Below are 19,272 nucleotides of genomic sequence, written 5' to 3'. Positions count from 1 at the left end.
CCTGCTCCCTTACTGGTCCAGCTTCACCAAGTTCCTGCAAGATCACAGAAGAGGGAAACTACACAAAAGACATAGATTTACATTCATAACTAGTTTAGGATCAGATTTAAACTAAACATGCAAATATAACAAAACATCATTGATACACAACATGTAGGAGAAACTCAAATAGTTTTATTGATATGGTAAGAAAGTCCAAGAGGAGATACAACCAAGTGAGTCCCAATCCAGCATCTACCTCCCAGCAAAGGAATCCCTTCCTCACCTCCAACAAAGCATAAATCACCCAATGCACTAATCTCAATCTCAAACCAACAGCAATTCTCTGCAAAGTACAAAATTCCAGCCTCCTGGATCTCTGGGTGAGGGATCCATATATAGATGTAAGCAGAGAGGATGAGTCAGCTTATGTTTTGACTTGTGGCTTCTCTATGTCAGTTCTTGCTTCCACTTGGAGGTTGATAGCCTCTTACTCATCACTGGTCGAATTCAGTGAGGCAAGTGTCATTGGAGAAGATTCTGGAAGCTTCCATTGTCTTTCCACCTCGTTGAATGAGCTTGCCATTTTTCATTTCCCGCTCAACGCACCCTGGTAGTGCATTCACCTGCGTTGCAACGCACCTAGCCAGTGTATTTGGGTGCTTTGCAACGCAGGCAACTAGTGGAGCCTCTAAATTGATCCTGATTTGACTAGTTTTGAGCAGTTTCTGGTGGAAAACTTCTGGGAGAAGCTGTCATTTGTTGACCTTGTTTCTTTAGGAGCTGAAACAACATCTTTAGGGACTTAGGATCCCTTGGTTTATGGACATTTCATGCTTATAGCTGTAAGGCACAAAAATGTCTATAACAATTGCCCCCTAAAGTATGAGGCCGTTTATCGGGTGAAATGCTTTATTAGGAGGATCCGAAGTTCTTTCAATGCTGGGAGGAGACCTGTAATAAGATACAATACAATACATTATTTTCATACTGTTTTCATGATCTAGCTAAGGCGGGCATTCCCATGCTCAGCTTTATATATTCATTTTTATGTACATAGGACAGACAATCGTCTGATGGTAGACTGATGATCTTGATAAAATCATCATCCTTTTGGTAGGATGATTATCTGTGCTGCAATGCTGTACATTTCAATGTCTTTATTTTTCCTGAATATATATCGCAGCCCGGATGGATGAAACTAGATCCGGGGTCTTCAATCTCGTCCGATCTTTACTCTAAGTACAAGTCGATCCATGTGAGAAATGTTTTGAAGTCGAACATGGAAAGACATCGCTTGATTACCAGTCAATGATGTAAACTCTTAACAAGCGCGAGAGGAATCACCGATAATGATAATGACCCTCAAGGTACTGCAGTACAATTCATGTGGTGTGAATAAAGGACTTGGTGTCGAACACCACGCAAAATCTTTCGGTCGAAGGTCATTGATGTATACCTGTCGCCGGAAGTGAGAAACTTGCCATTGAGGCATGCAAGCTTCAAAGTACTGAAGGGGTGTTCCTAGATCAACTTCTTGGATAATGAGCTGATGTCGACAAGAAGCGATCCGTCAAAGGAGGGCCTTAATGTATCCCACATCAGTGACACGGAACGGAGCAAATGATTTTGATGGAGGTGAAAACGATCTGATGATATATAGTTCAGGGTGGCGGTCATGAAAGAATGAAGTATAATGTATGGTAGTGGATGGGACACGGGTGACTTCTCTGGATGACTTCTCTTGAACATATCAGCGACACTTATATGATGGATTGGTAGCATTTACCCCAAAGGTGGATGGTATGGCGAGACCATGGTGATGTGACCGGTGAATGAAACAACCCAACCCGACTCAGGCACGAAGTGGAAGTGTCATGTTCAAGAGCGAATTGCTACCAATAAAGTTTCTTTGAGTTTCTTCCCAATTTTTCCCCAGTCATTGCTGACCAGTACCTCTTTATTTTTGTCAATCTTGAGGAGGATAACATATGCTTGTTCTATAATTTTCCCTTCGGGCAAACCCATCGCTATGTTTTAACGAGCCTAGCGATAGTGAAACTCGTTCTCGTCTAAAGACAAGTTTGTCGCTATTAATGTTTTTAACGAGTTTAACGACAAAGATAACTCGGTCCTTTTCATTTTTAGAGAGTCTGAAAAGGAACGTAAAGGTAACTCTGGAATTCCTTTTTCGTCATCTAATCCCTTAAGTCTGAAAAAGTATAAAACAATATAGAAGGGATGAATTTTCGATAGTTTTAACGAGCTGAACAAAACAAGCGCTCGATCTTTCTGTGCAATAATCCCTCAGGTCCAAAAAAGATTAAAATCTAGAGGAGGGATAGCACTTCCGGTCGCTTTAACGAGTTGGAAGGCCAAAACTCAGCAATCTTTTCATATTTTACGAGTCAGATAAAAAGAGCTTAAAGAAGACTCGTCTTTTGAGGAACGAGTGATAAGATGGGTAGCAGCTGATTCCTAGTAAGGGTAGGAATTTTCCAAGCACGGCAGTGTCACAAGGATGGCTAGTGAAATCACTCTTCGCAGCTGTTCCTCAAAATGGGTAAACAATCAAATGGAGGTGAATGATCGGCCAATGGAAAAGTGGAGGTGACGGTGAAAACACGACCAAGGCTTTAATGGCTGATAAATTTACATTCACGGTGGTTATTTACCGAAGGATAGTTCATTTTTTAACGAGCTTAAACGCGGATTGAAACACTTGCTCGGTCTTATGTTTATTTTTTAACGAGCATGAACTATGTGCTAAAACTGCTCGATCTTATGTTTATTTTTTAACTAGCATGAACTATGTGTTAAAACTGCTCGATTAATCCAGTCATATGATAAGAATGTCTCATATAAAACGGCAACTTTTAGATTTTTGCCCCACGTCCTTTCTTTATGCAAGTTAGGAAACGACTAATCCCAAAAACAGATAAATAACCGCTCTTTGCTTGCACTCCAAAAGGTTTGCATGCCCCCAGGTATAAAGTAAGATTTCAAGGTTACCTCTACTTCACTTCCACCAAAACATTTGTTTTACCGAGAGAGGCCTACCTCCTTCAGGTTACCAAAGATTGTCTCATTCGCGCAGCAAACAAAACATTTCTTCGGCAATGTCTACCGAGATAGACAAAGGTGAGTGACAACGAGCACCAAACACATAACTTTGACAAAAGAATCTTATTCTAGAACAACCCCTCTTCCAATCACGGATGGGGTACGGACTAGTCATATTCTCCCGCGGAAACCTACCCTATACCCAAAGTTTTCCTGCCGAAGCAGACCAGGACGCATGCCCCCGGGTTCCAGTCATATCCTTCCGAATCACTCGCGCTCATCGGGAGGACAGACCGTGGGTTGAGACATTTCTTGCGTGAAGAGACCATTTAGGGATGGTATATGACTATTTGCGATGCGTGATCCGGGAAATGAAAGTTGGTCTACGAGCTTGACCACTCTTCCTTCGTGCGGAAAACACATTACTCTAAAGAGTGAGGAGATGATGGCTCCCATGCAATATATATAGTCTCGTCCAAGGAGTAGGTTATAATCCAAGGGTCCTTGAATGATCATCACGTTCATTTGAACGGTCTTCCCTTTCAATGTGATAAGCACACTGGGGAGGATCCCTAAAGGTCGACTGGTTCCTTTATCGAAGCCTGTCAGATTTCTCATCTCAGGCAAAAGCGATGGCGAACCAAGTGCTTGCCAAGCAATAGAGGAAAGGATACTCACAGATGCCCCCTCATCAATGATGGTGCCAGTCATGACCATTCTGTATATTTGAACGATAATTCGGAATGGTATGCTTGCTGGCAAACGGGGTCTGCCTAGTTGGTTCCAGTCGAACGATACAACTAGGTTGCTTGGTGGTGGTACCGAATAGACGGCCGGGTATCGCTCTGACGAACTTCCTTCCTGCGATAAAGGAATGGGTGGATTGCCCCCGTGTTCGTCGGAGTCTGTGTTGATGAAGAGAATTTGGACGGTGTCATCCTTATCCTCTTCAGTGACTGTATCATTCGAAGATAAAACCTCTGAAGGCAAGACCGGGTCAACTGCCGCCTCGACCTTTTGACTTTCGTCTGGTATGGATTCAGTTGGTTTATCTTCAATGATAGACGCTTCAGCTGACCACTTGAGCAGGCCAGCTGGATTCTCAACTAACGAAGGACTCGACAAGAGTTTTTTATATCCAGGAGGGAGTCGTAACGGTGAAACCGGACGATCATCCAAAACTCTTTTAGCCTCGTCTAAGAAGGGACAACGGTGGAGGGCATGGTCGCCTTTGCACAATCTACAGGGAGGTCTAGCTCTCCCTTTTTGTCCTGGAACTTCACTTTCGCTAGTTGACGGTGCACTTTCAACATGGCCATCAGAGGTTGACGACACCGGATTGTGAAAACGGGGAGACCAGTCCCTTAGTATCTGAGGGATGCAAGGACAATCTCTGTGAAAGTGGTCTCCCTTGCAAATGACACATGGCGATTTAGGCCTGGTCAGTGCTGTGTGTGGATTTTCATTAGACGACACTTGTTTTCCCTTATTTGTCTTTGGCTCCTTCTTCTTTTTCTCTTTCTTTTCCTTTTCCTTTTTCTCCTTAGGAACTTGGTTTTTAGCTTTACCAGTCCCGTCACGCGAAGAGGAAGGAAGAGAGGAAGAATTAGAGGAAGTAGAAGGTTGGTGGGGAATTCTGGACTCGTCTAACTGTTGATTCGACTGTTTAGGAATAGTGGTGTTCTGAACGACATTGGTTGAGAAGAGCCAGACCGGCAAGCCAATTGTCAGTCCTGGAAGCGACAATGTGGCCATATGGGGCACACCAACATCTCCCCAAGAGGAGAAGGGACTAGGATTTCCACCAAAGGGAATTCCTTGGTTGATAGGCTCCATTTTCTCAACCTAAAGATCAACGCAGGAAAAAGGGTATGAATATTCCGTTTAAAATAAATTTTAATGACGCTTGGACGCAACTTGCTTTTTCAATTTTAAAGAGTCGAGAAAAAGCAAAAGATGACTCTAGTCTCCTTCGATTTTTATTGAGCCTGAAGTGACAAGTGCTCAGATGGACATTTTCCGTTAAGGAGTCTGAAAAGGAACGAAAGGTACTGCTATGGAGTTCTAGGTAGAGGGTGTGCCAAACCAATCGCAAAACGGCAGAATACTTTTTAGGGTACGGGCGATCAGTCTTCCCGAATGCTGTGTTCAGTGCATTACGATTAGTAGGGCGGCCGACACGGCTTCCTATGGATAAAGGTTTTATGCCTATAGGGGTCTCCCAGTATATGCTCGACGGTACGTGGGAGCACAATCCGTACTGGCACTTATTGTCTCTCAAGAGGAATCACCCAACCATCAGTGAGGCAACAGTTACCAGGTTTTATGACGCCGGAACACATCTCTAGCCTAGACCTCTATGTTGTGCGTTAAGTTACAAAGCGTTGTTAAGTTCATTCAATTTATTTTAGGTTGATCTTTCTTAGAAGTTTGCCTTTTTGGATCACCACGAGATGTAGATACAATTCCTAAATGCAGTCTAAAGATGATAAGCAAGCTTTTATCTCTTTTCAACAATGAAAATCCTAACTACAAGGGGAAAAGAAAGACACAATCGTTTCTCAAAGAGCATAGAGCACACTGTAAATGCACTTTTCCTAAATCAATCCATACAAACTGTCAAGATGCAAATGCACATATGCATGTATTTGTTTTCACTTTCTTAATATTGATGCCTGAAAAGAAAGTTGTTGTACAAATTTGAATTCGATTTCAAGTGAAAAACACAAACAAGCTTCTTTTTGAAACCAAAAAGACGATTACGACACTTTATGATTTTGAAGTAAACACTTGTTTCGACACTAGAAATTCATAAATTCAAACCAAAAGACAAAAGTAAAAGCATAATCAACTGTCAACAGCAAACAAACTTACTCCTAAGATCAAAACGACACTTACGACAGGTCTAGATCTAAGGGCGACAGTACAACTAGTTTACTTTTGTAATGGGAAACTGCAAATGATGTAACAAATACACAAAAACAAATACAGTTTCTTTTATACAACTGAGGCGGAATTGAGGAAAAGAAAAGGGGTTTTCAGATAGGTACACACACTGATAACAGGCTGCAAAAATCAGAGACAAAACTGAGCAAAATGAAGCAAATAACCACAGCTGCACAGGGCAAAGGTTGATCAACACACCTGTTGCACAGAGAAACTGAATTGCAGTGCAGGTAGCCCTCTCGAGACCTGCGTTGAAATGCAGAACCTCTTCACAGAGCCTGGGCTGAAGCAGAAACGAGAATTGTCTCTGGGTTCTGGGTCACGGTTTGCAGTTTAATCTATGGTTTTTGGCCGGGTAAAAGCTATCAATAAGGTACAATTAGAGGGATGATTTAAAGGAGGACTAAGAGCTATCACAAAGGGTAATTAGAGCATTTGTGGATCAGCTGTTCAAATCATAAACAGGCCCAGTGAATGGACTAGAGTAGCAGATCTCTACTTTGCATTTGTAAATGGAAAATGCAGTTCGATTCAGCACTCCTGAGTTTATGAGAAGAACAACAATAGAAACACAAATAAACTAACTAGATACGTTCCCCAGCGGAGTCTCCAATTTGTTGTTGGGAAAAGTATCCATTCAGAATGCCCCTATCCCACTCTAAGGTGTGACAGTGCCTTAGCAACAAACAAGGAAAACTATTTTCGTATTCTTCTTTATGAAATGTAAACAGAGAGGAAGGATGTAACTAACTTGTGTCTTTCGCTAGTTTGTTGATCCAATCGCTCTCTCCTTTGTTCGCTTCCCGCTACCTGCTCCCTTACTGGTCCAGCTTCACCAAGTTCCTGCAAGATCACAGAAGAGGGAAACTACACAAAAGACATAGATTTACATTCATAACTAGTTTAGGATCAGATTTAAACTAAACATGCAAATATAACAAAACATCATTGATACACAGCATGTAGGAGAAACTCAAATAGTTTTATTGATATGATAAGAAAGTCCAAGAGGAGATACAACCAAGTGAGTCTCGATCCAGCATCTACCTCCCAGCAAAGTAATCCCTTCCTCACCTCCAACAAAGCATAAATCACCCAATGCACTAATCTCAATCTCAAACCAACAGCAATTCTCTGCAAAGTACAAAATTCCAGCCTCCTGGATCTCTGGGTGAGGGATCCATATATAGATGTAAGCAGAGAGGATGAGTCAGCTTATGTTTTGACTTGTGGCTTCTCTCTATCAGTTCTTGCTTCCACTTGGAGGTTGAGAGCCTCTTTCTCATCACTGGTCGAATTCAGTGAGGCAAGTGTCATTGGAGAAGATTCTGGAAGCTTCCATTGTCTTTCCACCTCGTTGAATGAGCTTGCCATTTGTCATTTCCCGCTCAGCGCACCCTGGTAGTGCATTCACCTGCGTTGCAATGCACCTAGCCAGTGTATTTGGTTGCTTTGCAACGCAAGCAGCTAGTGGAGCCTCTGAATTGATCCTGATTTGACTAGTTTTGAGCAGTTTCTGGTGGAGAACTTCTGGGAGAAGCTGTCATTTGTTGACCTTGTTTCTTTAGGAGCTGAAACAACATCTTTAGGGACTTTGGATCCCTTGGTTTATGGACATTTCATGCTTATAGCTGTAAGGCACAAAAATGTCTATAACACCAACGTGTGATCTGTTAGCCTCCTGCTACAGCAGGTTAATCATCTTTCATGATCAACATTTTTACATGCCAAATATGTCATACTTTGCTTGCTGCAATGCTCCATATTTGCCACAGATGGCCAGAGAAGTATCCATGAGAGTGTGCTAGTCTCAATGCCACTGCTATGTATCATTTTTGATGAGTTGATTCATTTTTGATGAGTTTTTCAGCTAAGGGTGGTCCAAACAGCTTAATCTTGGTCTCCCTAGGTTTCAATTTCCTGTTATAGAATATAGAGAATGAACATCTGTCGAAACAGCTTAATCTTGGCAGATTTGTAGATAGGTAGAGAAACAAGGGTGCTCAACAGCCTAATCTGAGCCCCTGGATGCAATAAGTGTAGATTTAGATAGGAAGACAGCAAGAAGAAAAGAATGAAAAGCTGGGTATGCTAGTTCAAGTGCACCCAAACCAAAAAGAAGAGAAAATGCTAGGTGAATAGGCCGGGTAGGTAGCTTTGTGGTTGCAGAATCATGACTTGTGATCCATTTCAGATTTTCAAGTGTCATATCTATTCATATCACAAGTTTGAGGCAATTTTCCATTTGAAGGACTTCAAGAAATGCATGTCTAACTTCCCCTTCTCCCTCTTTCCCCAAATCACTCACTAAATTTCCTTAAAGAGGTCAAGATCTGCTTGATACCCCTTAATTTCATCATTCTCCATATCATCTGCCTTGGTGAAGATCTGCTTCACTAAAGGAATGTTCACACTTCTTCTATCAGTCATTTTCCCCCATTGATAGCCAAAGACATCATTCTTAGCGCTTTTTCTCATCATGGTCATATTAACTACTAAATTTATTATGTAACTCCCTATCTATTTCCCCTTCCCCTACTAAAAATATGTATATAACTCCCCTATATATTTATCCCTCTTCCTGGGTGAAAATAACCATATACTTCCTTGGAAATTGCTAAGTTTATCTGAAACTCAGCAAGAATCCTCACTTGACCCCTCTAACCATCTTCCAAATGCAAAAGGGCTCATTCCTTTGCATAGTTTACCTTCATATGTATAAAAATCATCTCTTTGGCCTTGGTTTACCTTTAAAAGGCATGAAACCCTCTTTGGTCACTAAACCCCTCTCAAAACCATATCACTTTCCTCCTAAATGCCTTTGGACTCCTTCCAAGGCATGAAAATTCCCAAAAAAACCATGCAAAAATCATTAAAAACCTTCAAAAAATGTGAAAATCTTCCTTTTGGGCCATCGGACCCCTTCCAACGGCTCACAAACCATTCATAAGCATAAAGGCCACCCCTCCGAATTCATTTTTCTTTGCATTGTAATAAAATGCATGCTCCGAAGAGACAAAGATCTGTTTGATCCCCCTCCGATGCGATATCGCTATCGGGAGGGGGCAGTGGCATATATAAGCGAAAATGGCTAAGTCTCAAGGCATGGGGCATAGTGCCGATGGGCCGGACCAGAAAACATATAAAGTAGACCGGTAAAGGCATATCGGGTCCGCGCAGTTCGGCGATTCCATATGTGCCGCCCTCTGGTCCCTCCGACTGCCGATTCCCCGACGGATCCAGGACCGTTGGATCGGGCCCCAGATCTGACGGCCCAGATCTTGTCGCGTGGTCCCCCACTTCGCATCGCCCCATATACTGCTCCGATTTGGCGGAGCCGATGAGTTATCAAATGCAGTGTTAAAGGGTTTTTGGGTCCGTGGACCCATTCCGCTGTTAAAACCACTAATTTGGGTTTCGCCGATGGGTCGGACCCGAAATAAAATAAAGAGGGCCTGTATAACTTATCGGGCCCGATGGGTTTCGGCGTTTATTTGTGGCAACCCCATGACCCCGCCGATAGCGAATTTCCGAATTAATCTCAGCCGCCCATTCAGGCCCACAGATCAACAGCCCATATTTAATCGCATCACTCCTATATGGCTCCGACCAGCGGAGCCAAAAAGTAATAAAGCGCGGCATAAAGGCATATCGGGTCCGCCAGGTTCATCGCTATTCGGAGGTTTTATGTGTTGGGACCAATGGTCCGCCCCGATGCGAGTTAGCGCCAGCCGTTGGATCTGCCTTCGCGTGATCCAACGGCCAGGATTTAATCTCCGCTACAGTGCCGCTCTCGCCTATGTTTTTCACGAATTTTCATAGAAATTGGTCTTTTTTCTGTGTAAAAGAAAAGGCGGCATTTGTTCATATTTTCACATATATGCCCGCGCCCGACTCCCGATAGCACAATTCATGCATCCCTAAGCTTTCTGAGATCGCTCCAAGGCCCAGTTTTTCTTCAGATAGCCAGTCTCGGCCTCGACATAGTTGGCAACACTTTTTCCTCCTGTTTGCACCATTTTTCAAAATGTTTAAGGCTAGTTTTGATCGGCCAAGCGCCGATTGCACCCAAAGGCCACGGAGGACATTAGCAGCAGTTATTTTTGCATTAAAAGGCAGAAAGGGGGCGATGGGACAGTCTAAAGAGTATTAGCGGTGAGAAGAGGCCCAGATTCAGTGCCAAAGTGTATCAAGATGCGGCAAAGAGTATTAGTCCAGTTTTACAAAGCAGATGAAAGCAAAGCAAGCCTAGCAAAGTCAACAAAGCATCATTTGGCCATTAAGGCTCACCAACACTTCTTTTGTTGCTTTAAAGCCACCTAAAGGCATAGATGAAGGCTTTCAAGACAGAGTTATTGCAGAGACGTTGTTCCCAGTCATATTTTTGGAGCAGCGCTGCTTCCTTAAATGCACAGTTATCACACAGAGGATAGCGTGTGGCTCAAGGAACTCTTTTGATCCATTTTGAGGCAGCTGCCCCAGCGCAGCACTTAGATAAATGTTTTAAGCATTTACTTCAAGATAAAATAGATTAAAGCACCCATTTTCCTCAGATCTGCCTAAGATCTGTTATAATAGATATTTTGAGATGCCAGTTACCCCAGCGCAGCTGTTAGATAGATATTTCTGCCATTTACTCCTGTACAAATTAGGTTAAAGGCATTTTTTTTGAGGAGATCTATCCCAGATCTGATGTTTGTAAATATTTTCTATTTAAACCACCCTCTGCACTGTTTTAAGGGTTGGTTGGTCGATAACTTCCTCTAGACTTGCATTGTATTTTCTGAGAGTCTCTATAATCAAAGATCGCTGGAATGTTTGGGAGATGAACTGACTGTTGTGTTTTAATGACTGAAGAGTGACTATGGAATCCTAACACTTCTACATAGCCCAATAAGTGTTTCTTATCTTTGTTTACAGTTTATATGTTTTATGCCATCATCGTTTCACTATCTAAATAGCAGAAAGAAAGAATAGTTCAGAGCTCACTTAGTTGTATTATGTTCTCAATTTCTGTGATATATCTATGTTTTCCTGTGAATTAGTCCTAAATATGAATATTGATTTGCTCATATTTACACTAGTTCCTTCATATATGAATGTTGTTTAGGAATCCTTGATTGCTCCTATATAAATGTTCATTCACCTTCCCTTTGTTAGTATAATGAGAGCTACTTAGTTGCCTTTCATTCACTGACCTTCGTTCCATCTTTATTCTAGCTAGATATTGTTTTATGTGTAGCTATCCTGCTCTGTATTCCTCTTGTGACCAAGAAAACGCAACAGCAAGCCTAATCTACGACTCCATGCCCAATGGTTTTAACTTCTCACACTATGCATCCCAACTCTGTTTGAAAGAATCCTCCATCCCACCAAAATCAAAACAAAACCCAAGAAAATCATAACTAGCCTAAAATCAACCCAAAACAAAGCTAAATTATAAAGAGAGAGCCCTCTCTGATTGCAGGTAGGCTAGGACCTGCAGTCCAAAGATTGGTTTGTGGTTACCTCGGTCGTATCCTTTAAGGAGCTTTAAGGACAACCTGAGTGATAACATGATCAACCCAGTGATCCACAGCCTGTGCGATATTTCTTTTTGATGCTTCCAGACATCACACCATTTCAGGGGTCCTCACTATAGGACCTTTGCGCCTCCACATCCCTTGACTATAAGTTAATTTAGACAACTACTCGTATAGTTCTTCCGAGAAGAAACAAAAGAACACGTTGGTATCATTTGTATACAAATATATCTGCAACCACTGCTCCTTAGATAAATTAGGGCTCCTGTTCTCCTAAGCCACGAACGCATGCAATTTTTTATCAATCCACTTATCAAGCTCTTTCTTTGTAGGAAACCATTTATCACACATCTCTTAGATAGATCCTGATCCCAGCAATGAAACCATCTGCTGTCCCAAGTTCAGAGTTGTCTATGCCAACCAAAAAAAACCTAACTGTTGGCCCCTTAGGCAACAACCCGCATAGCGCAGGCTGCAGTCTCACTCGAAGCAGTATCGGGGGATGCTAGAACTAGGTTTCTGCATCCAGAGACATGTGATAAGTGGTTCTCAAGCTCCTATAGTTTAGATCTGCCTTCGCGCAGATCGGAAATCAGGACTTTCACGAAGAATTGCGATCAGCCTTTGCATACTTTAAACAGGAAAATTACCTACTTTCGTGCATCAATAAATAACCCTATATATGATTTTGTGTAGATCTATCCAATTCATTAGAAAACATAGCAGAATCAACCCTTAACTTCACAAACATAGATAATTACTTAAATCATGCATAATTAAGATAGATTTAGCAGTTTCGTGCAGCATTCATACATTATTTCATGAAAACATATTATTGAGCGACAGAATATAACATAAACAGAAACAACAGAAATGCTCAGATTGCATAGTAATTCTTCAAAATCAGTCTTTATTGATCTTCAATGTTCAAATTATAGACTCCTCTACCCTGCGCACTCAACTGCAGGGGTCTGTGCACTCAGTTGCGGACTTACCAAGGCCTCCTGTGCACTCAAATGTAGGAGCCTTCCCCTTCTCGCCTAAGTATAGGAAGCATAGCCTTCTTGCCTTAGCACTTTCCCAAAACAACAAAAAACTTTCAAAGTTCACAATTCTTCCTTCATGATATCTCTAAGATTCGCTATGACTCAACTATTTATAGCTTTCTTCCATACAATACCATGGTCCAAGGACCACGGGAGAATCTTAAAATTGACCCAAATAAGTGGCTAACACCCTTTTGACTCCTATCTACCTGCGCGCTCCGCATCTGCATTTCACGGAGACATTACATCTTTTACAAAAATTATACAAAACTTGGGTTAGTTAACCCCAAAACAGACCCTAGGGACCTATCCCAAATGGAATATTCTTTATATTTATTAGGTTCATAAGACCGTTTTGGTGATGTTGGCCTTATAATGGCAGATTTCTTAGAAGTTCCAATATCATCCCCAGTGATTTTTCCTCCCTTTTTGGTGACTTTGGTCTTATAACGACATGTTGCTAAGAAGCTCCAATATCATCCACTATCCTTTTTCCACGTCAAGTAACAATATTTATGTTAGTAAGGATATATGGCTCTGGTTCTCAGGGTTTTGCATTAATTATATTTTCCCCTTTTACCTGATTGCATTCCTCCCACCAAGCAATGAGTTCTAGACAATCCTCAGTGGCATGTGGATTTACACGACAATGCGAACACCAAGGCATCCTTGGCATCAGATAGTCTCTTACAACATGAACTTCTTGGTCACAGTTATAGCATCTGATTGGACCTCTTCCTCCTCTTATAGCACCTCCTCCTCAACCATGAGAATTTTCATTAACCTCAAATGTTGTACGATCAAGACAATCGTCTAGAGCATCTAAATATCTACATTGATCTATGTGGTGCATACGAGATCCAAAAAAATCACAAAATAAATTGTTTGCCATGTTTGAATACTTTTGAAAAATAGGACATAAGTGGTGAATGACCATAAGATCTAGAGATTTCACAATACTCATTCATATACATACCTTGGTGATTAGGAAACATGTGGTATTAAGTGTGCTCTTGGAATGGTATGGTTGAAGAGATTTGCGCAACCCCAACACTATACAACAGCAGAGGGGGTCCCATAGGCATAGTAATTGGTCCCATACCCCTCAACCATGGACATTTTGTGGCATGATGTCCCTCAACTTGATAATTGGTACAACAGACGTGAGGACTCATCGGTCTTGCAGACATAAGATCCTTCAATCTCTTTATTGAAGTAGCATTTTGATTTTAGAGTCTCATAATAGTAGGGTTAGTAGAAGTATTTCCTGGTTGATAGTCCTATGTATATCCCACCATTTCCTCAAACTTCATTTCCTTCTCTAAAGCATCCTATAAAGTGTTAATATTCTATTGTAACAATCGAATCCTGGTCATTGGTAAAAAATATTTAATAAAGAAATCTCTTTGATGATGAGGGTTGATTGGATAAGATCATTTACTGATGGCATCTTTAAATCGTTGCATGAATTTCCAAGTAGATTCTCCTTCTTGTTACCTAATATCTAACAACTATGCTAAACCTTGTTGATTTGACTGAGGAAATTTAAATTCTTGAAGAAATTACTGTTTAACTTGATCCATGGTGGGGTTTGGATTCAGATCATACCATTTAATGAACCATCACGGAGCATGATATCGCAAAGTCGTCTGAAACTCAATGAGCTTAGTGGCATCAGGAGTTTGTCTTGCCCTCCAAACTACTTCACATAGGTACCAATGTTTCTTAACATCTTCACCACGTTGTCCTGAAAACTTTGGATAACGAATAAGTGATACTGTGATATTTCCATCCATAGTTGTTTTCCTTGGCTGAGTTATTACAAATCCTTGGGAACTCGATTGAGAATAACTACTTGAACTTGACTGAAAACTACTACCATAACTATTTGTTCCACTAGAACCACATGTTGCATACCTAAAGTGCACTTGCTGAAATTTTAAAGTCTTACACAATTTAGAAAATAAATTACCAAGATCTTGATATAGTACTAGGGGAAGGTTAGGGAGAGGATTAGTTGCGCCACCAACTTGTGGACTGTTACTTACAAGGACCGAGTCATCCTCAAAGAATAATCTCCTCATTTCAAAATACATGCCATCATCTACTAGAGTATGCTCATCACTCATTGTAATCATTTGTTTGACTGGTTTGGGAATATGAAATCCTCTTGGCTTCGGGTGGGGTCCATATATTCCATTCGAACTTCCCTCAACACTTCCGTTAGCTCCTCCTATTCCTCTAGAAGAGAATCCTTCACTTTATCACTTCCCTTCAAACCTGAACTGTCCATTCCTTCTTTTTGCAATGTTGGACTTGTCACTGCTTCTCATATCTTCTACACTTCTCTTCTTCTAACCCTAATTTCCCGCAACTTTCTCTCCCTCTACTCATCAACTATATGTGCCCTCCATATCGTTTTAAATTCTTTGGCCTTCTGCAACTCCTCTTAATCCATTGCAACAACTCCTCATCTTCCACAACTGCATAACATTCCTCCCCCTAGATCTAACCCCCAACACTGAAGGTTTTAAACAACCATTCTATTTTCTTAGAATGACAATAGGTTTTCTTCAACCAAAAAAATTTTGATCCACAGTGAAATTTCCTTAAAAAATCTTCCCCGCAACCCGTATTTAAATATTGCTTCAGCCTTAGAAAAATATTGATGCTTTTTGGTTGCAAACTCAATAATGTACCCTTCTAAGGTTGCATGAACCCAAAAATCAATAGTTTGTTAACTCAATATCTAACATGTGAAACTTATCTTAAGGTGATTCCCTTCTTCGTATTTAACTTGTAGCCTCCTCAACCAATTCTGCAGTTCTCCAAGGAACTTGCACCAAAATATTTCGTATTGATCAAAAGCAGGTTCTATGTACAAAATTTCTTCCTTAACCCAATCTAGATTCTTTTATCGTAGTTGAGCCTGTTTCAAAATAGAATAATCAATATTCTCATGCCAACAATCCTAATTGTCTCCACTAAGAATACTCGACACCATGATCTAGATCCCTTCTAAAATTTTCACGGGTCTTGACAACTCAACCATTTGTTGGTGTAGAAATTAATTATTAGAGACCTAGGGTTCAACTCTCGGTTGCTAATAAAAAGCATCATTGTAGTCTAGCTTATTTCCCACATTTTCACTCCTCGTTAGGGAAAAAGGAGAGTCTCACCCAAGGTGTGCGAGAATAGCAAGAGATAAGGGATCTAGAACGATGGTGAAATTTTTTTATTCATTAAATTATACATGCATTTTGAACATCCCATTAACCAATGCAACAAAGTCGAGATGCAATTTAAACATTCATAGCCAAACACAATAGAATAAACATGCAAAGATAATTGAAATTTTAAAGGGAGCATGTAATCATCAACCATCAAATAGAAATCCATTCCTGCAATAGCTCATTTATTCATTGGCCCAATGATTACACCCCAAGCTCGTGCATACTATGAGATATTAATATTATGGACTACATTTGATTATAGAGTCAAAACAAAACTTCAGAAAAGACATAGACTCTATTGAGTTGTTACATAGTGGAGAACTACCAAATCTTCAGTTCTTTAGCTAACTACAACTTAATCTACAACTGACAACTCTCAACTAACAACTATCGGTTAACAACAACCCTATGTTTCCATATTTGACCCTTTTTATAGATCTCGCTTGGTCGATCTAGTCTAACATGCAACTTCATGTTGAAAAGTGCAACAAGAAATGCTAAAAATAACACTACTATAAATAGCACTACTATAAATAGCCTTGCTATAAATAGCAGTTCAGCCATTGTGGATCTTAGCAACAACGGGTGAAAAGTGAAAGTGCTAAAAATAGCTTTTCTAAAAACAACATTTCAGGATCCCTTCCTATTTTAGTCAGTCCCTAGACTAAACATAGGAAGTAAAATTCAAATTGATATTAACCGCTATTTGTAAATTGATTAATTAATTCATCTTGAGTTAATTAGTTAAGGAATTATGAACATGAAGTCTATGTGAGGACATGCAACAGTTTCTCCTTTTATTGAGGGATTTATCCATCAGTTAAAGAGATAAGAGTGAGTTGTAATATTGAGTTGTAATCAGTTGACTCAGTTTAACTGAGTCAAGTCCAGTTAGATTAATTTAACAGTTTGTTAAATTAATGAGAGTTCAGTTAGTTAATGCTTGAATGCATGTAACTACTGTATTTCAAATAATTGAGTATTCACTCATGGATAACTCATGCATGTCATTTCAGTAAGAGACCCAGTTGAGATCAGATGGAGGGGCAGTGTACTATCAGTTGCTAGGATATTCCTTGCATGCAGAAGGAATATTATTCCTTAAGGATTGCGCAATTGGATCAGAGGTTACAGTGAGTGTGATGAGGCCAATTCACACATGTGACATCATTTGACCCCAATCAAAACTGCGTAAGGAAATAGGAGGCTTGGAGGGCTTGAGGAAGACTTGAGGAAGACATATACTATGTCTATTTAGTCTGTGAGCTGTATTGTTTGATTGCAGAGAGTTCGGGATAGCTTGAGAGCTGATTCTTTTTGTAACTTGAACAAGATTTCCACTTGTATGATAATACAGAGTTGGGGTTTTAGGTTGGTGCTTTCCCCAGTGATATATCTTCTATGTTATGGTTGATTACTTCTCATTCTCAGTTATATCCGTTCTTGTTTGATGATGCTCATATATGTTTAAGCTTCCGCAAAGTTTATGGTAGAAGTAGATCTAGTATTATGCTTTAGGACATTGCATATATCAGGTGATCTACAGTGAAAATTCTACATGGTATCGGAGCACAAGGAAGAACAGTATACAAGCAGGAGAAGTTCAAAGTTTGGTTTTTGAATATTGAATTGAGTTCTTATCACATCTATTTCACCTATGGCGTTCAGTGGTTTAAGACTCGGATATGCCCTTGATGGCAGTTCTAATTATATAGCTTGGAAGGATCACATGGAGGCAGTATTAGAAGATAATGGTCTAAAGGACTTCATTGATCAAGAATTCCAAAAGCCGACTGATGCTACTCAATTGGTGGAATGGTAAAAGTGTGTGGCTAAAGCAAGGAGAATCCTTCTGGAGGGAGTTCAAGATCACATTGTCTCGAGCCTCCATAGGAAGGAGACTCCATTTTCGATGTGGAAACCATTGAAATATCTTTATCATAATAGCAGCAATCAGAGGAAGCTGCCGCTGAAAGACAAGCTTCGAAAGATCAAGTGAGAAAAGGGCGACACAATCTCTATGTTCCTGAACAAGATCACCACCTGCAGGGATGAGCTTGGAAGCATAGGGATCATGACAGCTAATGATGACATGGTGAGTCTTGCACTCCTTGATCTTCCTAAGAGCTGGCATAACTACCAAGACTCATTTAATGGAAGAGAGAAACTGCAAGATTGGGAACAACTTTGGTTGGATTTGATGCAAGAGGAGATAAGGCAAAGCACCAGGGATGGATCTTCATCAAAACAAGATGATGAAGAAAATATAGCTTTAGCAAGTAAAGCTAAGAAAGCGAAAGGGAAGGTGTCCCAATACAAATCTTCTCATGGTGGGAAGAAGGTTGACAAGTCGAAAGTGCGATGCTTTCACTGTCATGAAGTGAGCCATTATGCAATGAATTATCCACAAAAGAAAACCAAGAAGGGTTCCTCCAAGGGATCTGATGGTGATGCATTAGCCTCACAGTTTGAGCTAGATTTCTCTCTTATCGCATGCATGGTTTCATCCATGGTGGGATGTGTTTGGTACCTAGACAGTGGTGCTTCTTTCCACATGTTATGTGACAAGAATCTTTTCAGTACATTGGAGGAGAAGGATCTCCAGATGCGAATCGAGATGGGTGATGATGGAAAGTACTGTGTCTCAGGTGAAGGTACAGTTGTGTTTCAGAGGGAGCATGGTGCTCCTCTCACCCTATCTGTTGTTAAGTATGTACTAGGTCTGAAAAAGAATCTTGTGTATGTTGTTATGCTAGAAGATAAAGGTTATGATGTAGTCTTTAGCAAAGTAAAGGTATTCCTAAGGCATATCGACACTGGACAGACAAAGCAAATAGGGATTCGAGTCAATAATATCTACAAGCTGGAGGTAGATGACTGTGTTTCTTTGAGTTCCAAAGCAGAGATGGTGCAAATCCAAGATGTTGGCTAGCTATGGCATAGAAGACTGGGCCACTTGCACCATGGAGCCTTGAAGATCATGCAACATATTTCTACCAGATTGCCCAAGGGAAAAATTGAGCAGATGAGTGCATGAAAAGGTTGTACCTTGGGTAAGTATGCAAAATCTTCCTTTTCGGATTGGGATAGTAGAGCTAGAGAAATTCTGGAGTGAGTTCACTGAGATGTATGTGGATCATTCTCTATAGCCTCCACCGCTAAGCAAAGGTACTATGTTATTTTTATTGATGATTTTTCTCGTAGATGTTGGATATACTTTATGCAAAAGAAGGATCAGACTTTCTTGAGTTTTTGTGAGTTTAAATCCTTGGCATAGAAAGAATCTGGAAATAAATTAAAAGCCTTGCATAGCGACAATGGTGGAGAGTATGTTTCCCAGCAGTTTAAAGACTTCTGTGCTACAGAAGGAATTAAACAGGAACTGACAGCACCCCATAACCCACAATAGAATGGGGTGGCCGAAAGGAAGAATAGATCTATTGTGGGAGCAGCTCGAGCGGTGGTGCATGACCAAAGCCTACC

The sequence above is a fragment of the Pinus tabuliformis genome, chromosome 7, assembly GCF_031772625.1.
Source record: "Pinus tabuliformis cultivar Carrire ecotype Pingquan chromosome 7, CPIR1, whole genome shotgun sequence".
Classification (NCBI taxonomy): Eukaryota; Viridiplantae; Streptophyta; class Pinopsida; order Pinales; family Pinaceae; genus Pinus; species Pinus tabuliformis.
The sequence above is the reverse complement of the archived record's forward strand: the minus strand, read 5'-3'. Positions refer to the sequence as shown.